Below are 15,216 nucleotides of genomic sequence, written 5' to 3'. Positions count from 1 at the left end.
GTGAAAATAAGTTCACAGATCATCTACAGGGAACACACTTCTGCACATTTCAATGCACAGTTACTGTTTATTTGCTGAATTTAACATATTGGGAAAAAAAGGAAAACATTAAATGTGTCTTGTGCAAAACGAATGGCACATCTGATATATTTTTTCAATATGTCAAACTCAGGAAATTATGGAGCCCTCCTGGTGACATCCTGTATAAATAAACATAATGCATGGCCATGACTTAGTAAGATGCGGGAATGAGATAATTAAGCCTTGACCACAGCTTAATAAGGCATGATCTCGTTCCCACACCTTACTAAGAGGTTGCCATGACTTAATTATGTCATTGCCACGCATTTCGATCTTGTTCCCACGCATTTTTTTCCCACGCAGTTTAGCCCCGCCTATTCACACTGAGGTTATAAGGAGTGTTTCAACCTTGATGGCATCATATATAAATGCAAAAAACATCAGAAAAAATCTATTAAATGGGCCTTTTAAAGGTTTCTTGTCAGTACTGTTTGGGCAAGCATGCAGAAAGGAGAGAGAGAGAGAGAGAGAGAGAGAGAGAGAGAGAGAGAGAGAGAGAGAGAGACAGACAGACAGAGAGTTATTGAATAAAAAGGCCACACATAGTAGAACACATTATTTTACTCCTTTCTAAAACAACACGTCAAGATCACAAAAGGACTCAACGCACAAACCTAAGTACCTAATGTCCAGGAAGGAAACTGAACGGATTTTGCTTTTAGCCGAGCTGCTGTTGCGAACTCACACAAAATATATAAACATTGCTGATACCATCAGCCAACGTGACGTCAGGTCATGTGTGAAACCCAGATTACAAAACTTCAAATCAGATCAGAGGAATTGATTCATTTTGCTGGAATGTTTCAAATGACTCAGTATGAGCATCAGTTCATTTCGAAACTTTCACAGAGTTTACATACTGCATCAAACTCTTTATTTCAAAGGGCCCATATCCAACATTTGTTTTTCTTTTTTTCGCCTGAGGTCCACTAATGACATCTGTGTAGTTTATACACATTTAAAAATTATGACAGTTATAATTAATTTTCACATGACCATTTTCCAACCTCGATTGAAAAGCAGCTCGGGCTGAAGTGAATCTTATAACTTCTATGTGAATGGGCGGAGCTAAACTGCTGTAGGCTGAATAGGCTGATATGTGCCAGGACAGATTTTGTGACATTACAGATGAATCGTGAAAATTGCCTGTTTTTTTTTTTGGAGCTTAGTTTCCACATAAGGACTGAGGAGTGAACCGTACGTTATGAAACAATGTTTACATCCTACGTTAAAGTCTTTTATTTCACAAAGGCAAGGATTTTTTGAGTCCTTTCACAAAGTGGGACAAATTTATTTTTGTATGATATGGGGCCTTAAAAGAAGGTCATCTGTGAGCAAATACCAAATGTACAAAGAGATCACTGGCCTTAAATTCATTTGTCCCAGTATTTATGCTCAACTGAAAATAGGGTGAACACAAAAAAATGACACTTAAGCGCAGTTTACTAGAGTTCTTTTCCACTTAAACTGGATGAAAAAAACATTACAAAGGAATAAAATCTGGCATTCTGTGCTTTGGCCTTTAGATCTTCTGAAATTGTACTAATATGTTAAAATGTAACCAGCTGTACTTATAGTGATGCCTCTTTTTTCAACTATGTCTGTCTTTTTATGCATATTTTAGTCAAACATCTGAAGCAATTAGTGGCGAAATGTGCAACATGCACTGGTCCATAACCAATCAGTTTCCCAGTACTTTTGCTCTTTCTTGGTTCTTGTTTTTCTCATGTATATTAGGCAAATTTCATAAGTAATTACTGCCACAGTGCGCAAAATGAGTCAGTGTTTTCTGAATGTAACCAAAATTATAGTCATTTATGGCTTCCATGTACCAGTCATAATTCAGCCTGTGTTATTACTCCTGTCAAACATGCGGTTGTTGAACTCGGGCTTGATTTTGATTAGAAGAGGCCTGAATTTGCTTGTTTATGTGCTAAAACCGGTAATAATTACAAAATGGCAAGGCAGGAGTTGCCCTGTGCGGTGTGGCCTGAAAGGGGGCTGGCTGTCTGTCTCGCTGCAGGAAAAAAAATTCGCCATGTGCGAGCCTTGGCCTATGAATGGTGGCATCATCTGCGCGCTCCGTGGGGGCTAAACTCTGGAGAGTTTGCCCTTCTCCCTCCCTCCTCCTCCTCCTCCCGCTTGCCCCGCTCTCTGGCTTTCTGCTGAGGAGTGGCACCCCCACCCCCCGTTGTTGTTTTCTTGCTGAATGAAATAATCTGCCCCCCTCTTGCCCCTTCCAGCCCCTGCCCCCCCTTCCCTGTCCCAGTCTGGGTCAGAGGGCCCCTCCTCAGCCTGTTGCTGATTGTAAGGCGCGGAGGCAGGGGGAGAAAAGGCGCACAATTAGGCACAGATGGCCGCCCTGTGCCCGGCTCGGCCGCCACCTCCGCCACTGCAAAAGGGCCATTCCTGGCCCTCTCCCGTCGCAGCCTACGAGTGTAATTCAAATGAGAGATCAATGAGCGCCATGCTAAAAGTAACAGTTCCAATTATTGTGTCTTCGCTGTAAAGCGTGTTGTTAGGAGAGGTGGTGGTGGGGCGGTGGGGAAAAGTCTTCATTCACAGCAATAGCATGACATCAGCGCTGATGATGCCACCACCACTTGGATTAGGGAAATGTTGCTTTTACATTCAAACGTTACCCTCTTGTTTAGCTCCCTTTGATGATTTGAAGGGGTCAGATTAGCTGTTTTAATCTGTAGCCTGTAATGCATTTTAGTAGACGACTGTAGAAACCTGTGGAAATCTAATTTGACCCTATGCATCGATGCTTGCCTTATCAGCTTTTAATCTGTCTTATTCGTTTTTATCCATTCTGATCATAAATTTAATAAAGCTTAATCTCAATGTTCGCATTTGAAAAATTCACGTAATCTAGAGATTTATAGGCTCTTAGCAAAAAATGATTCTATACACAACCAAAAACGGTTCTGACAAGAGCAGAACCCCCTTTTTTGTTTAAGAAAAACGTCATTATTGTCCAAAGTAAAACATGCATCTCTACAACAGCGACTTTACAGGAGAGGGCAAAAACGTTCTAAACTTTTAATGTAAGTCAATGTAAAAAGGTTTTATATTCTAAGTGATTTTGGAGCAAATCTATTGGTCCATTCCTCATGAAACTTTAATATAAAGGACAGCTGCCAGGCTCAAATAATGTAGAAAAATCCAAATTGATAAAATAGGAATACTTGTTTTTTTTCTCAGTGATGATATACAACAGGTTTTCCAGTTTTCATGGTTCTTCACTTGGTCACAGTTCTATATGTATAACCTCTGCCTTTACTAAAGAACCCCCCTTTAAAGGGTGTAGACAAAATAAATGTCCTGTCAGCTAATCAATGTTTCTTCACAGATAAATAGAAGTATTTTTTTTCCGCAGGACACTTCAAGGTAGCAGTTTATCGAGCAGTCATAAATAACTGAGATAAACAACAATAACATAAAAACGCAGCCAGTGACTGAGTCATTTTCACCAGCCGTCAGAAACTTGGTTTAGCCATTGTTTCAACTCGTAACCAAACAGCCCGAGCGTCTCGGGTCAAACAGACAGAGCGATTGTTTTTTTATCTTTCTTTCTAGCGTGAAAACTGAGCGAACGCCTCCAACAATTGAGCTCTAATGGCTTCATTTAGTCTCACAAGTAAGAATGAAAGTTTATGGCGAGGAAGGACTCGCGAGCTGACGTCACTTTGATTCCTTGAAGTGAAGCAGAATAAACCTTGAGAGGAGACTCCTTCAATCTGCCGTTCGTAAGTAACCCGCACACACACACAAACACACACACACACAACGCACAGTCACTCACACCGAGACTCAATTACTGCCCAATTCCCTTCTTCATCATCTCCTGCTACACCGGCCTCTCACAAAACACAGCAAACCGCGAAAGGAAAAGAAAACAGGCGCTACTTCGAGGCGGGATTAGGCGAAATAAGTGTCCGGACTGAAAAAAGGGGGTAAGTTTTTTTTTCTCCTCTTCTCCTTTTATCGCGAGGTGAGCGCTACATGCTATCAGTTATTTCAGTGGCGAATCAATGTTGTGTATGTCGCTGGCTGATTTCTTTAGCGACGGAGCTAACGTTAACTCGATAGTTTCTTCTTTAACGCGGTGTCCCTCGAGCGCTAAAGGCAGGTCTATTAAAGAGAGAGAACTTGTCGAAACCACTGCATGATGTGTCTGAGATGCTGATAGCGATAAACACGGCATTTACTGACGAAAAGGAACTTTTTTTTCTGTGCGGGTTGCTGTTGTGAGGCGAGGAGGTTGTAGCTTAACGTTAAGTGACTTGATAGTAGGAATCATGCCTTTGTGCCCTCTCGCGTGCGGCTTAACTGCTGTTTTTTAAACATAAACACTTTCAAATCGGTCCCGAAACGTCGCGGAACGTTCGCGAGGACCGGTGACCGTTAAAAGCCGTTATTTTCGGTTTGTATGGAGGTTTTTTTTAAGGCAGAAAACGTTGAATCCGTGATGCGGGAGAGTCACTCGATCGGAGGAGGTAGGGGAGCTGCTGCTGCTGCTGCTGACGCTGACGCTACCTTTGGTCTATTTAATGTCCGTCTCTCAGATGATGGCAAAAGCTAACAGCGCTTCCCCGAGAAAACAAGACGAAAAAGCCACTATTTGTGCACTTTACGCTGCCTTTTTGTGCAAAACGGTCCACTTTGGACGCTTTGTTTCGCTCAGAAACGCTCGCCTCGCCGCGAGGGCGCTTCGCTGGCGTGAGTTGTGGGGGTTTTTCTTTTCTCTTATCTTCGTCGCTTCCTTAAAGAGAAGCAGCTGCCGCCTGGCCGAGTTGTTGAAATTTATCCCTTTGTGTATATTACAATATCCTCCATTTTTCCCCTGCCCTCTAAACAACAAGGCTCTCGCCATCTTGGTTAATTTGAACTCGCCGGATCTCGCCGTCCGCGGGACCGAACCCGGCGTTCACACGGTCTTACAGCCACAAAACTTTAGAAATGTCTTAAGCGCGGCGGCGGTGACGTCATGCGAAGTTTAAGCAAATATGTAGCGTTTTTCGCAGAAAGCGACGACTTTGTCGCTCGGTGCTTCTCTGGGCACGCGGGAGGGGGGCAATGCGATCCGAATCGATTTTCTTTTGGGAAATCATTTGTCACAGTGGCCCGAATGCGAAGTTAACAATGTAATATCGCGTTTAGGCGATAAAGCGAGTTATTTATTCAGTGTTTACAGGTGGACCGGATGACATCAGCGTTTGATTTTTTTTAGACTATTGCGTGCCAGGCTGTGCGATGATGTAATTTTGTGGCTTGTTTGTCTTGATCTGTAACGAATTTATATACATAATTATTTTTTTTTTTGTTTTGATTACCAGCTCGAGGCGTGCTGGTTTTTACACGTTGCCTCTATAAATAAAAGTTTATTGATGATTTTTGGCTACAAATTCCTTTTTTAATGCCGAAGCGGATGTAATGCGTTGATAAAACAACTGTGTTTATAAATTATTATAAGAGGTCCTTGGGCAGTTCTGAGCTGGAGAATCAGGCTATATGATTATTACACTTTATTATGTGACTTAACAAGTATAAATATATGCATGTAGTTATGTTAGTAGCATAATAACCAGGAGACATTAGCTAAGTTTATTATTTATTTAAGAAGCTTGTTCCAGGAAGCTCCCACTGTAAGGTGCAGGACTGATGAAATGGTGTTTCAGTCATTTTCATGGTGCACAGGTTTAGACCTGGTATCAGTCAGAGTGCACATGTGGTTTGCCTATTGTAGGGTACTATGCAAAAGGTCACAGCCCAAGTGAAGTGAATGAAGGTTGATTGGAACTAGATGGATGAAAGCATCTGTTGTCGATCGGAGTGACCAGAGGGAGAGTGAAGGTTAGCGAAATCAGGTTTTTTTTGACCATCAAAGGACTGACTGGTTGAGGAGGTATCAGAAGCCCAGCCATGCTGGTTTAGGCTAGTTTGTTGTGGTGGGTTAGTTCTGATTTTGATGTTTATATTTTGACCTCTGTAGGCTTACAAGTTGCAGAGAACTTGACTGGACTAGGTCTAAATTTTAGAAATGACTAAGGCCTTCTTTGACCATGTGATAGTGGTCAGCTCTTGGGCGTCTTCTTTGTTTCTTTTTAAAAATTCTTTCATCACTCATTAAAAATGCCACAGTGTCATCACCAGAGTCTGGTGGAAGGTTGGAGCACTTGGAGGTCCCTAAGAGGAACTGGTCATGTGGTAGGTTTGAACCTAAGTGTGGTAAGGCCTCAGCCTCATTGAGCCCGATGCCTCAGCCATTATGCGCAGGGCAGGCAGCGGTTTTAACAGAACGTCTCTGTCAGATGTGGAAGTGAGCGCTTCCGTCTCCCATCTCTTTGTCTGGATGTGTGCTTGTGCAAGGGGGGAAAAAAAGCCGCGAGTGCAGGGGAGCAGATGTTGAAGCAAACATCCTGACGCTGATGCTTTTCTCTTGTGGGAATGCCGTCTCTTCCTCCCTGCTCCTGATGCATCGACTTGACAGCTGCTTGATTTCATGGAACCGCTAAGAAGCCATTAGCGGTATCAGTGAATTGAAACGGAACAGTCTCACCCACTCTCCTCTTCCATTAGAAATGTGTCTATTGTTGGCTTTTTCTTTGTGTGTGTGTGTGTGTGTGTGTGTGAGTAAGTGTGTGAGTGTGTGCGTGCATGCTGCAGCTGAGCACACAGAAGAAGACCTCTAATATACTTGTGCTGTTTCCCTTACTGCGAATTAGGGAGAACAAATCTGTCAGGACCTGTTTGTGCTGTTGGGGTTTGAAGAGATTTCATACTGTGCTCTCTCAAGCACACCCAAACCCACAAATGTCTCTAGCTCTTGAAAAAAAAAGAGGGGGAAAAAAATTGTCAGGTCTCAGCCAAGACTTGGAGTGTCTGCCTCGCACTTTCAGAGCAGGATGTTGTTTTCCTGTCAGGATGTGGATGGGTTAGGCCTACCAGAAGACGCCTGCGCGCCCTCTGAACGTCCAGGAATTAGCTTTAATTTGGATCCTGAGATAGGCGAGATGTGCCCAAGCAGTTGTTCGCATGTCTACCCAAAGTTGCGGTGGTTGGTAAGCTGATTAGGACGAATGTAGGTTGTAGGAAGTGGGGCTTGTGATGCCGAAACCGACGAATCTTGGGCAGCTCCGGCAGTGCAGGCAATCCCATATGCACGCCGGCTTGTGTATCTAATCCGCTAGCGTTTAAAACAGGGGCCGGTGATAAGAGGAGTCTGTTAAAAATGATCTGACCCCGCTTGGCTTTCCTCTACCGCTGATACGTGAAGAATAACTGGAGAGCCGTTAAACTGCCTGGCTCTGTCACTCTTTGATAGGCTCAAAGAATGAATAAATGGCTCTGTGTGGATTCAGTAGACACTGCATGTTAATGGATTAAACCATATTATTATAGTCTGCTGAAGGCTATGGTGTTGAGAATGTAGTTTAGAATCTATTTAAATAGATTAGGCTCTAATTAGAGTATACAGTCATATTTGCAACTAAATCACCATTGGGAAAATATTTTTTTGGCAATGGGACTGGTGTACAATCAAATATAACTGTTTTCTTTTCCGTAGACCTTAATCTTTTGTTGATATCTTTTATTGAAAAACCAATTGTAGACTCAACCAGTGAAACCTTGTTCTTACTAACACCATTTTGCCATGTGGTCAGCTTTCAGTGAAGCAAGACACACCTTGGCACACTGAACTAGCAACAGATTTAACGCAAGGAAACCAAAAATTAGGCCAAGCAGGGTTGTGCTTGACGGAGCAAGAACAAATCAAAGGAGACTGGCAAGAGCATAGTAGTGATGTTTTTTTCCTCCCTTTCTTTGTGTAAGTCTGGGACTAGTGCATGTGCAACCACTTCCCTGAAAGCAAAGCTCTTTCTTTTGCTTTATTTTTCCTTTATTTGGGGGGCTGAGCCATTGATGAAGACTTGGTGTTGGCCCAAGTGAAATGACTGCATCAGGAGAAATGACTGTTCTTCAGAAGCTGTGGGAGACCGATTCTAATACCTGTCATTTTAAAAGGCCCAAACGCACGAGCCAGTGTGATTATACAAGCCGTCATGTGCCACACAAGCGTCCAGTAACTGCCAAATGAATCAGCCAATAACTAGATGCAATGCTGGCAGGTCAATGATGCCGGCCTCCAAAGCAGAGTACCTGTCCTTGCATCAGGCCACAATGATAGTAATAAGCTAGGCCCGCGTTTTACCTTATAAACCATGAAGAATGCTCCTGTCATTGCCCTTCTGTAAGACCACATAGGCTGTGATTTTATTGCCCAGCATCTCGCTCATCTAATAATTTAGTTTGTCAGTCATTGCACCATTTGCTTTCAATTGCTGCTGTGCCCCAGTTGTATACTGAACATAGGTTATATGCTGTAATATGTACTAATCTTAATAGTGTGTAATTGGGCTGGTTGGTACAAGGGCCTGACCCGTATGAACATTTGCAACTGATATCAGTTTTAGGGGGTAAACATTCCAATATCAGCCAGTATTATCGACTGTCATGCTTCTCAAACCCAAATAAACAGCAGGAACTCACAGTCTTTAATAAAGGTGATGCACTGACTAAATAAAGGAGCGCTGTTTTCACTGATTCTGATAAAACCACTGATGGCCAACATTGACCAACTGATATTACTTGGGCCCTACGTACTATGCAAAATATGGCTGGCCGCACCAGCTTGCCCTAAAGGGAAGTTATGAAATGATGTTGCTTTATACAGCTGTGATACAGCTGGGCTATTTTGGAACTACAAGGAATTCATCGTCAATTTTAAACCATAAAAATGTTTTGTCAGTCACTTCTGGTTTTTGTTAACTGTTTGTTTTCATCACTTTAGCCATGCGTCACTCTTCCCTTTCAGCTTCGCATCACAGTGTCCGTCAGCATATTTAAAAATCAACCAACTTGGTATCCATGTTGGACTATTTAATGTTCTTTCGCACTTGTGAATATACTATATACTCAAAAAAACCAGTATTAGCATCTTTTCATACAGCTGAGACACAGCATGTGCTTCCACTCTGCTGTTTGTTTACAAGATCGCAGGTCATGCGGGTGGCTTTTTTAGCGCATGTATTATCCTAACTGTCGTCACTGCATTCGTGTCAGCAGGAGTTCAGCTAGTCAAGGTGCATTTGATAATTGCTCAGCGAAACCTGGTCTTCGTTACCGTCAGCCCGGCGAACCATGGTAACGAGGCGCTGGAGGTTTTGGGAGAAGAGTGACGCTCGTGCTCCTAAATGAACGCACTCTTCCTTTAGCTGGCTGCAGAAGCAGGTCACACCACACAGCCTCTGTTTTCCCATAAACACGCGCGAGGCACAGGGGCCGACTTTCAGTTGCAGGCAATTAGCTGCTTTCTCGCCCAGCGTCCCTTGGGCTTCTATTTATCATTCAATGTGAGAATATCCCTGACGAAACCCAAGGTTATTTTTGCGTAGGCTGTCTGGGTTCTTGTTTTTCACAGGCAAGGTGAAAAGGTTGATTTTTCCCTGAAGAAAACAGTAGGAGAGTTAAACAAGCCTCCCCCCCTCAACACACACACACACACACACATACACACACACACACACACACGCTGCAGTAACATCTCTTTTTAAGGCATTAACCAGAGGAAGTTTTGTTTGCACCATGTGTGCATTTGCACTGGTGGATGGTTGTTTTTCTGCTTTTTTGTGGTGAACAGGTTCTTAAAGTTTTCATCCTTCGTGCTCTTGTTAATCAGTGATTCTCATCTCATACTTTGGGAGTGAGAAGTTTAGCTGAAGGCCTTCTTTCTGTCTGTCTATCTTTCTCTCTGTCTGTCTGTCTGTCTGTCTTTCTCTCTGTCTGTCTGTCTTTCTCTCTGTCTGTCTTCCCATCTCTTAAATGAAGGTTGGAGGTGTGTCACTGGTCAATTTTGGTTTTTCTTTCTTTCTTTCTTTCTTTGTTTCTTTCTTTCTTCCTTTCTTTCACTCTGTTTTTTCTTTCATTCTGTTCTGTCTTTCTGTCTTTTTTCTTTCTTTCTTTCCCATTTCCTAAACTAAGGTTTGAGGTGTCTCCAGTTGATTTGTTTTGCTTTCTTTCTTTCTTTCTTTCTTTCTTTCTTTCGTTCTTTCTTTCTTTTTGTCCTGTCTTTCTTCCACTGTTGTTTCTTTCTTTCTTTCTTTCTTTCTTTTTTTCTCTCTTCCCTTTTTTCCTTCTTTCTTTCTTTTTTCTTTCAGTCTTTCTTTCCTCCACTCTTGTTTGTTGTTCCACTCTTTCTTTCTTTCCCATTTCCTTTCTTTCTTTTTTTTCTTTCTTTTTGTCCTTCTGTCTTTCTTCCACTGTTAATTCTTTCTTTCTTTCTTTATTTTTTTTTTCTCTCTTCCCTTTTTCCTTCTTTCTTTCTTTTTTCTTTCAGTCTTTCTTTCTTCCACTCTTCTTGTTGTTCCACTCTTCTTTCTTTCTTTCTTTCTTCTTTCTTTCTTTCTTTCTTTCCCATTTCCTAGACTAAGTGTCTCTAGTTGATTTGTTTGTCTTTTCTCTCTCTTTTTCTTCTTTCTTTCATTTGTTCTTTCTTTATTTCATTAATTTCTTTCATTCTTTTTTCTCTATTTCCTGTCTCGCTTTCTTTCTTCTAAACAAAGGTTTGTCACTGGTTGACTGTTTTTTCTTTTTCTCCCTCCTCCACTCTGAAGTGAAGCCTGCAGTAGTGTTTTGCTGGTTTGCTGGTGAGGATGATTCTGGAGAGACGAGGCTTCTTGTTTTTCCGTGCCGGTTGCTCTCTCCGGTGTTGTTTGCCCTACAGGAGCCTGTCATATTGCCTGTGCGTTGGGCTGGCTGCTCCTGCGCTGCAGCGCCCCTGCTGAGATAATGGAGCCCGTGCTGGAAATGCCAGTAGTTTGGCCTATTTGTTCTGCTGCTTATCGCTATATTTGCATCCTGAAGCAGAAATAGCAGAGATTGCAGGAATGGCAGGAATGGTGCTCCTCCTCTGGGAGTAACATAGAGAGAGAGAGAGAGAAAGAGAAATGAGATGGGATTTTGCTGGAGCTTTTGGATGAGAATTTACTGCACTGAGACAGCTGTCTGTGGGACTCGCAGTGTTTGACCCCCCCTCCCACCACACAGACACACACACGCACACATACAGGGATGCTAAAAGACACTCAGAGATTGTGCTTGTACAGCCCCCTCTTATTTATTGATCCAGCTGCATTTAAAATCTGGTCACTGTTGCCACAAAGGCTTTTCATTTTAGCTGCGCTGGCAAAGAGAGCTGTGGCGCAGCCAGGATTTCTACATTTTTTAATTTCACTTGAAAACAAGAGTGAGAGAGAAACAAGAAGAGAGCAAAATGAAGAGAATCTTTTAAGCCTCCACCATATAGAAGCAAGCTTTTGTCTTTTAGTGCGTGGATCTCACCCCATGGAAACACAGATGGTGCCCTGTCTAAGTGTGCTTTGATGATCACACTCGCTATCTGTTTCTCATGACGCAGCAAGCTGAACACTCCATCTAATATGAGTCAGAATTGTGTTCTGTAGAATTACACAGACTAGGCCTGCTCCGCAACACTGTTTTAGGCAAAGTCTGTTCAGCATTGCCACTGTAAGGGAAGATTGAGGCTAGTCTGGGTTAAACTAGGCCTCTGAAGAGTAAACAAAGCACTATTGGATTAGCAGAGGCCCTGCGCGAGCCCCTTTTAGCACTGCGCTTTTAAAAAAAGATCTCCAGATTGAGAGGGCTGGATTAAGGCCTGTAATCCAGGCTAGCGTGAAGATGCAGCGCTGGCCTATTCCTAGAGTCTAAACGCACGCCGGATTAGACAGTCCACCCGGGCTCATGTGAGCAGATGCTCGCCCAGCCGCACCAAATGTGTGAGTTAGAGCTGGCACGATATGGATGGAGTGCCACAATTATACTGCCTCACAGTGTCATTGAAATTTGGGCTGTCACAATCACTCAGTTAAACACTGTTTTAAAAATACTGCACTAAATCATAGAATCAGCAGTGATTAGCTGGCAGTTTGTAGGATGATCATGCATATTTTTAATTCTCCTGGTGTACAGTAAGAAACAGACAGTGCTGTTGGATTAAATGGATGTTTTGCCACAGAGTATTTTAATATATTTGTCTTTTTAAAGCCTTCTTTGTTCATCTTCTGGACAGTGAGATGTTTTTGTTTTCTTTAAGGTTATGTATTGTTATTCTTCAGTTCATTTTTATTGTTTTGACCAATTTTAAAACTGAAAACATCAATATAATTGGTAGATTAGTTGATTAGAATGGGTGTAACGATACTCAGCTCACGATTCGATGCTGGCCTCAATATTTGGTATTCTTATAATCAAGAAATAAAAAAAAAATGGTTACAGTCATGTTTGTTGCTGATTGTTTGCAAACCTGTTGCTGATTGTTTGCAAACTTGCATTAAATGGCTAATTAATAGAATTATGCCTTGTGACAGCTCTGAGTTGCACGAAGGTTGGCCTGCGTTATTTCAGAGCTGTGTGTTAGATCACATAATTCTTTAACTCATCAATTCACAGAGCACATCTGAGATGGTCAGGATGCACACAGTAAACAGAAGAACATTGTTTAAGTGCAAATAACAGCTTTATTGCATATCATTATGGTAAAAACCCACATTTTGTTATCTATTAACAAACAATATATTGTGCAGCTTCATCCTAGGTGTGTGTGATGTGTGTTTCAATTGTTACAAAATAGTTAAACATGCAGACAAAAGGCTGGGCATGCAGCGTTTTGTGACGTCTGAGCCTCAGAATTATTCAGTAGTGTGGTTAGGTAATCTGTTTGTGAACAGAGGAACTGAAATAAGCACAAAGGATGCCGGGTGTTGGACTGATTGGTGTGTGTGTGTGTGTGTGTGTGTGTGTGTGTGTGTGGATCAGCCGTTGAGTGTGGCTGTTATGTTACATGGCTGATTCCATTTTTACTGCGTGAAGTGGAAGGAAGCTGTAGTGTAGTTGTTTTTATATGGCTGTTCAAAAACCTCTTCTCTATGTGTCTCTCTGCGTGTCTCTGTCTTTCTCCCTGTATCAAAAGCTGTATCTAGCTGTGACACTTGAGTGTAATATGAGAGCTGTGTAAGGCTACATCGCCCCAGGTTACACAGAGAGTCTTTAACTTGAGGCCTGGAAAGAGCCCCTCCCTGTGAACGTGTGAAGCCTGTCCATAACAAAGAATTATGTACACACAGTTTGGAGTTTAGTGCTGAATGATATACAGCCTGTGCTATACAGTAGTGATTTTTAGTTTTAGTGGTATTGGTAGATAACAAAAACTGTAACTGTAATTCCGTTTGCTGGGTATTTCAAATTGTTTTGAAGGAATTTTTAAAAATACTTGATGTTCTTGTTGGTGTAACTTTTAAAGAGGTGCTCTGGCCAAAATAAAAAATGTAACCATTGCTGTATCTGTTGTAAACATGCCTACTCGCCTTCTGAAGTGGTCTGGATATTTTTTGGGTTTAAAGGGATGAATGTATAAATTATTGTTACTACTATTATTTTTTCCCCACTAGCTGGCTAATGTAGTAGGAAGCCTGATACCATTACTGCTCGGAAACAAAATACCATGCTTGTGTTTTTAACTTCTACACCACTGGATTCTTTATCACTGTAGGGGGGATTCCCAATGTTGTATGACGTAATTTGTGTAGTGTAAGCTGGGTATTGTACTGAGAGAACATAAAGGAAAGCAGAAAGGGGTATAAAATCATAAATGCTGTCAAATCAATGGGGCAGAGGGATGCGATGCTGTGTCACAGAGTATTACATAACATGACAATGTAATAAATGCTAGTTTTAGGCCAGAATGCCCCTTTAAACGAGGGGAAAAACAAAACAAAGCATGTGTGTAAGACATTTAGTGAGCATAGGTCCAGTAACATTATTGATTAAACATACATATCATCCAAAATTGTGATAACATGATTTATTTGGAAGATATCATGATATTAAATTTTATCTATACCGTCCAGCCAAGATGAATGTTGAAGCAAGTCAGCCTGTTCTAATAGATGTATAACTTTGTAGCTGAGTGTTTGTAGTTGTAGTGTATTTGTTGCTGTGTGTGTGTGTGTGTGTGTGTGTGTGTGTGTGTGTGTGTGTGTATGGAAATATCCCGTGTTCCTGCGGGCTAGCGTAAATCCTGCGTGCGAGCTCCCTGGTGTAATCCAAACACTGCCAGCTAATTTGAGCGTGCAGCAGGAGCAACAGCATCTTTCAGGAAACAACACTTTCTGTGGGGAGCTCATCTCTTCTGGCCCAGGGGAGGAGAGCATCCATCCATCACTCACTCTCAAGGCGTACGTCACATCCCGACACCCCTCCACCAGTTCAATACCGCCTTACAGCAACACAGCACTGTTTTTATACCACGCTACACCATGCCTGAAAACTAGGATTGCACAGTGTATCATAATACGTGTTGTGATGTGGGCATTTGCAATACGTATATCACAAAAGACTGCAATCACAGTGTTTTACAGAGAGCATGCTGCTCTTGCCAGATGAGTTTCTGTGGGTGTTTGGATAAATCAAGGCATTCATGTAATCCAACAAAAGTAAATCATTTAATTTAAAAACTAACGGCCTGTTTCTAAAGGTGAATTAAAATTTCAAATTTCTACATAATTCAGTTGTTAAAGTGTAAACAAAGTCATTCAGAGTGGTTTGATATGAAATATTCCACTCTAGAAAAACATACTCATAAAAACATCGGAAAACATTTGAATTGTTCACAGCAGTGGTGACCAGACAATACTGCCCTGTTTGCAAAAAAGTCGCTGTACAAAATATAACAAAAAACAGAATGCTGTGATGTGCAAATCATTTAAACCCTGTATTTAATTCAAAAGAGTGCAAAGAAAACATCAAATGTTGAAACTGAGAAATTTTGTTTTTTGAAAAATATATGCCTGTTTTGGATTTGATCCCAACAACATGTTTAAAAAATGGTGGGACGGGGGCAACAAAAGACTGGCAAAGTTATGTAATGCTAAAAGTAAAAACACCTGGTGGTTAATTGGCAACAGGTCAGTAACATGATTGAGTAGAAAAAGAGCATCTCAGAGAGGCTGAGTCTTTCAGAAGATAATGAGGGCCTCACCACTCTGAGAAAGA

General features: G+C 41.8%; 1 protein-coding gene across 7 annotated transcripts in view; it reads left to right on the top strand.

Annotated features, from left to right (window-relative positions):
• Positions 1-3,564: 3,564 nt before the first annotated feature.
• baz2ba (bromodomain adjacent to zinc finger domain, 2Ba) overlaps positions 3,565-15,216 on the top strand; it is a 130,194-nt gene continuing 118,542 nt past the window's right edge. For 6 of the 7 annotated variants that reach the window (XM_036569900.1, XM_036569899.1, XM_036569898.1 and 3 more), the window contains exon 1: positions 3,842-4,040. The gene's annotated coding sequence lies outside the window, so the exon portion shown is untranslated. The other variant, XM_036569894.1, reaches the window with a different exon arrangement.

The sequence above is a fragment of the Colossoma macropomum genome, unplaced genomic scaffold, assembly GCF_904425465.1.
Source record: "Colossoma macropomum unplaced genomic scaffold, Colossoma_macropomum, whole genome shotgun sequence".
Classification (NCBI taxonomy): domain Eukaryota; kingdom Metazoa; phylum Chordata; class Actinopteri; order Characiformes; family Serrasalmidae; genus Colossoma; species Colossoma macropomum.
Note: the sequence above shows the minus strand (reverse complement) of the source record. Positions and strands in the feature narration are given on the sequence as shown.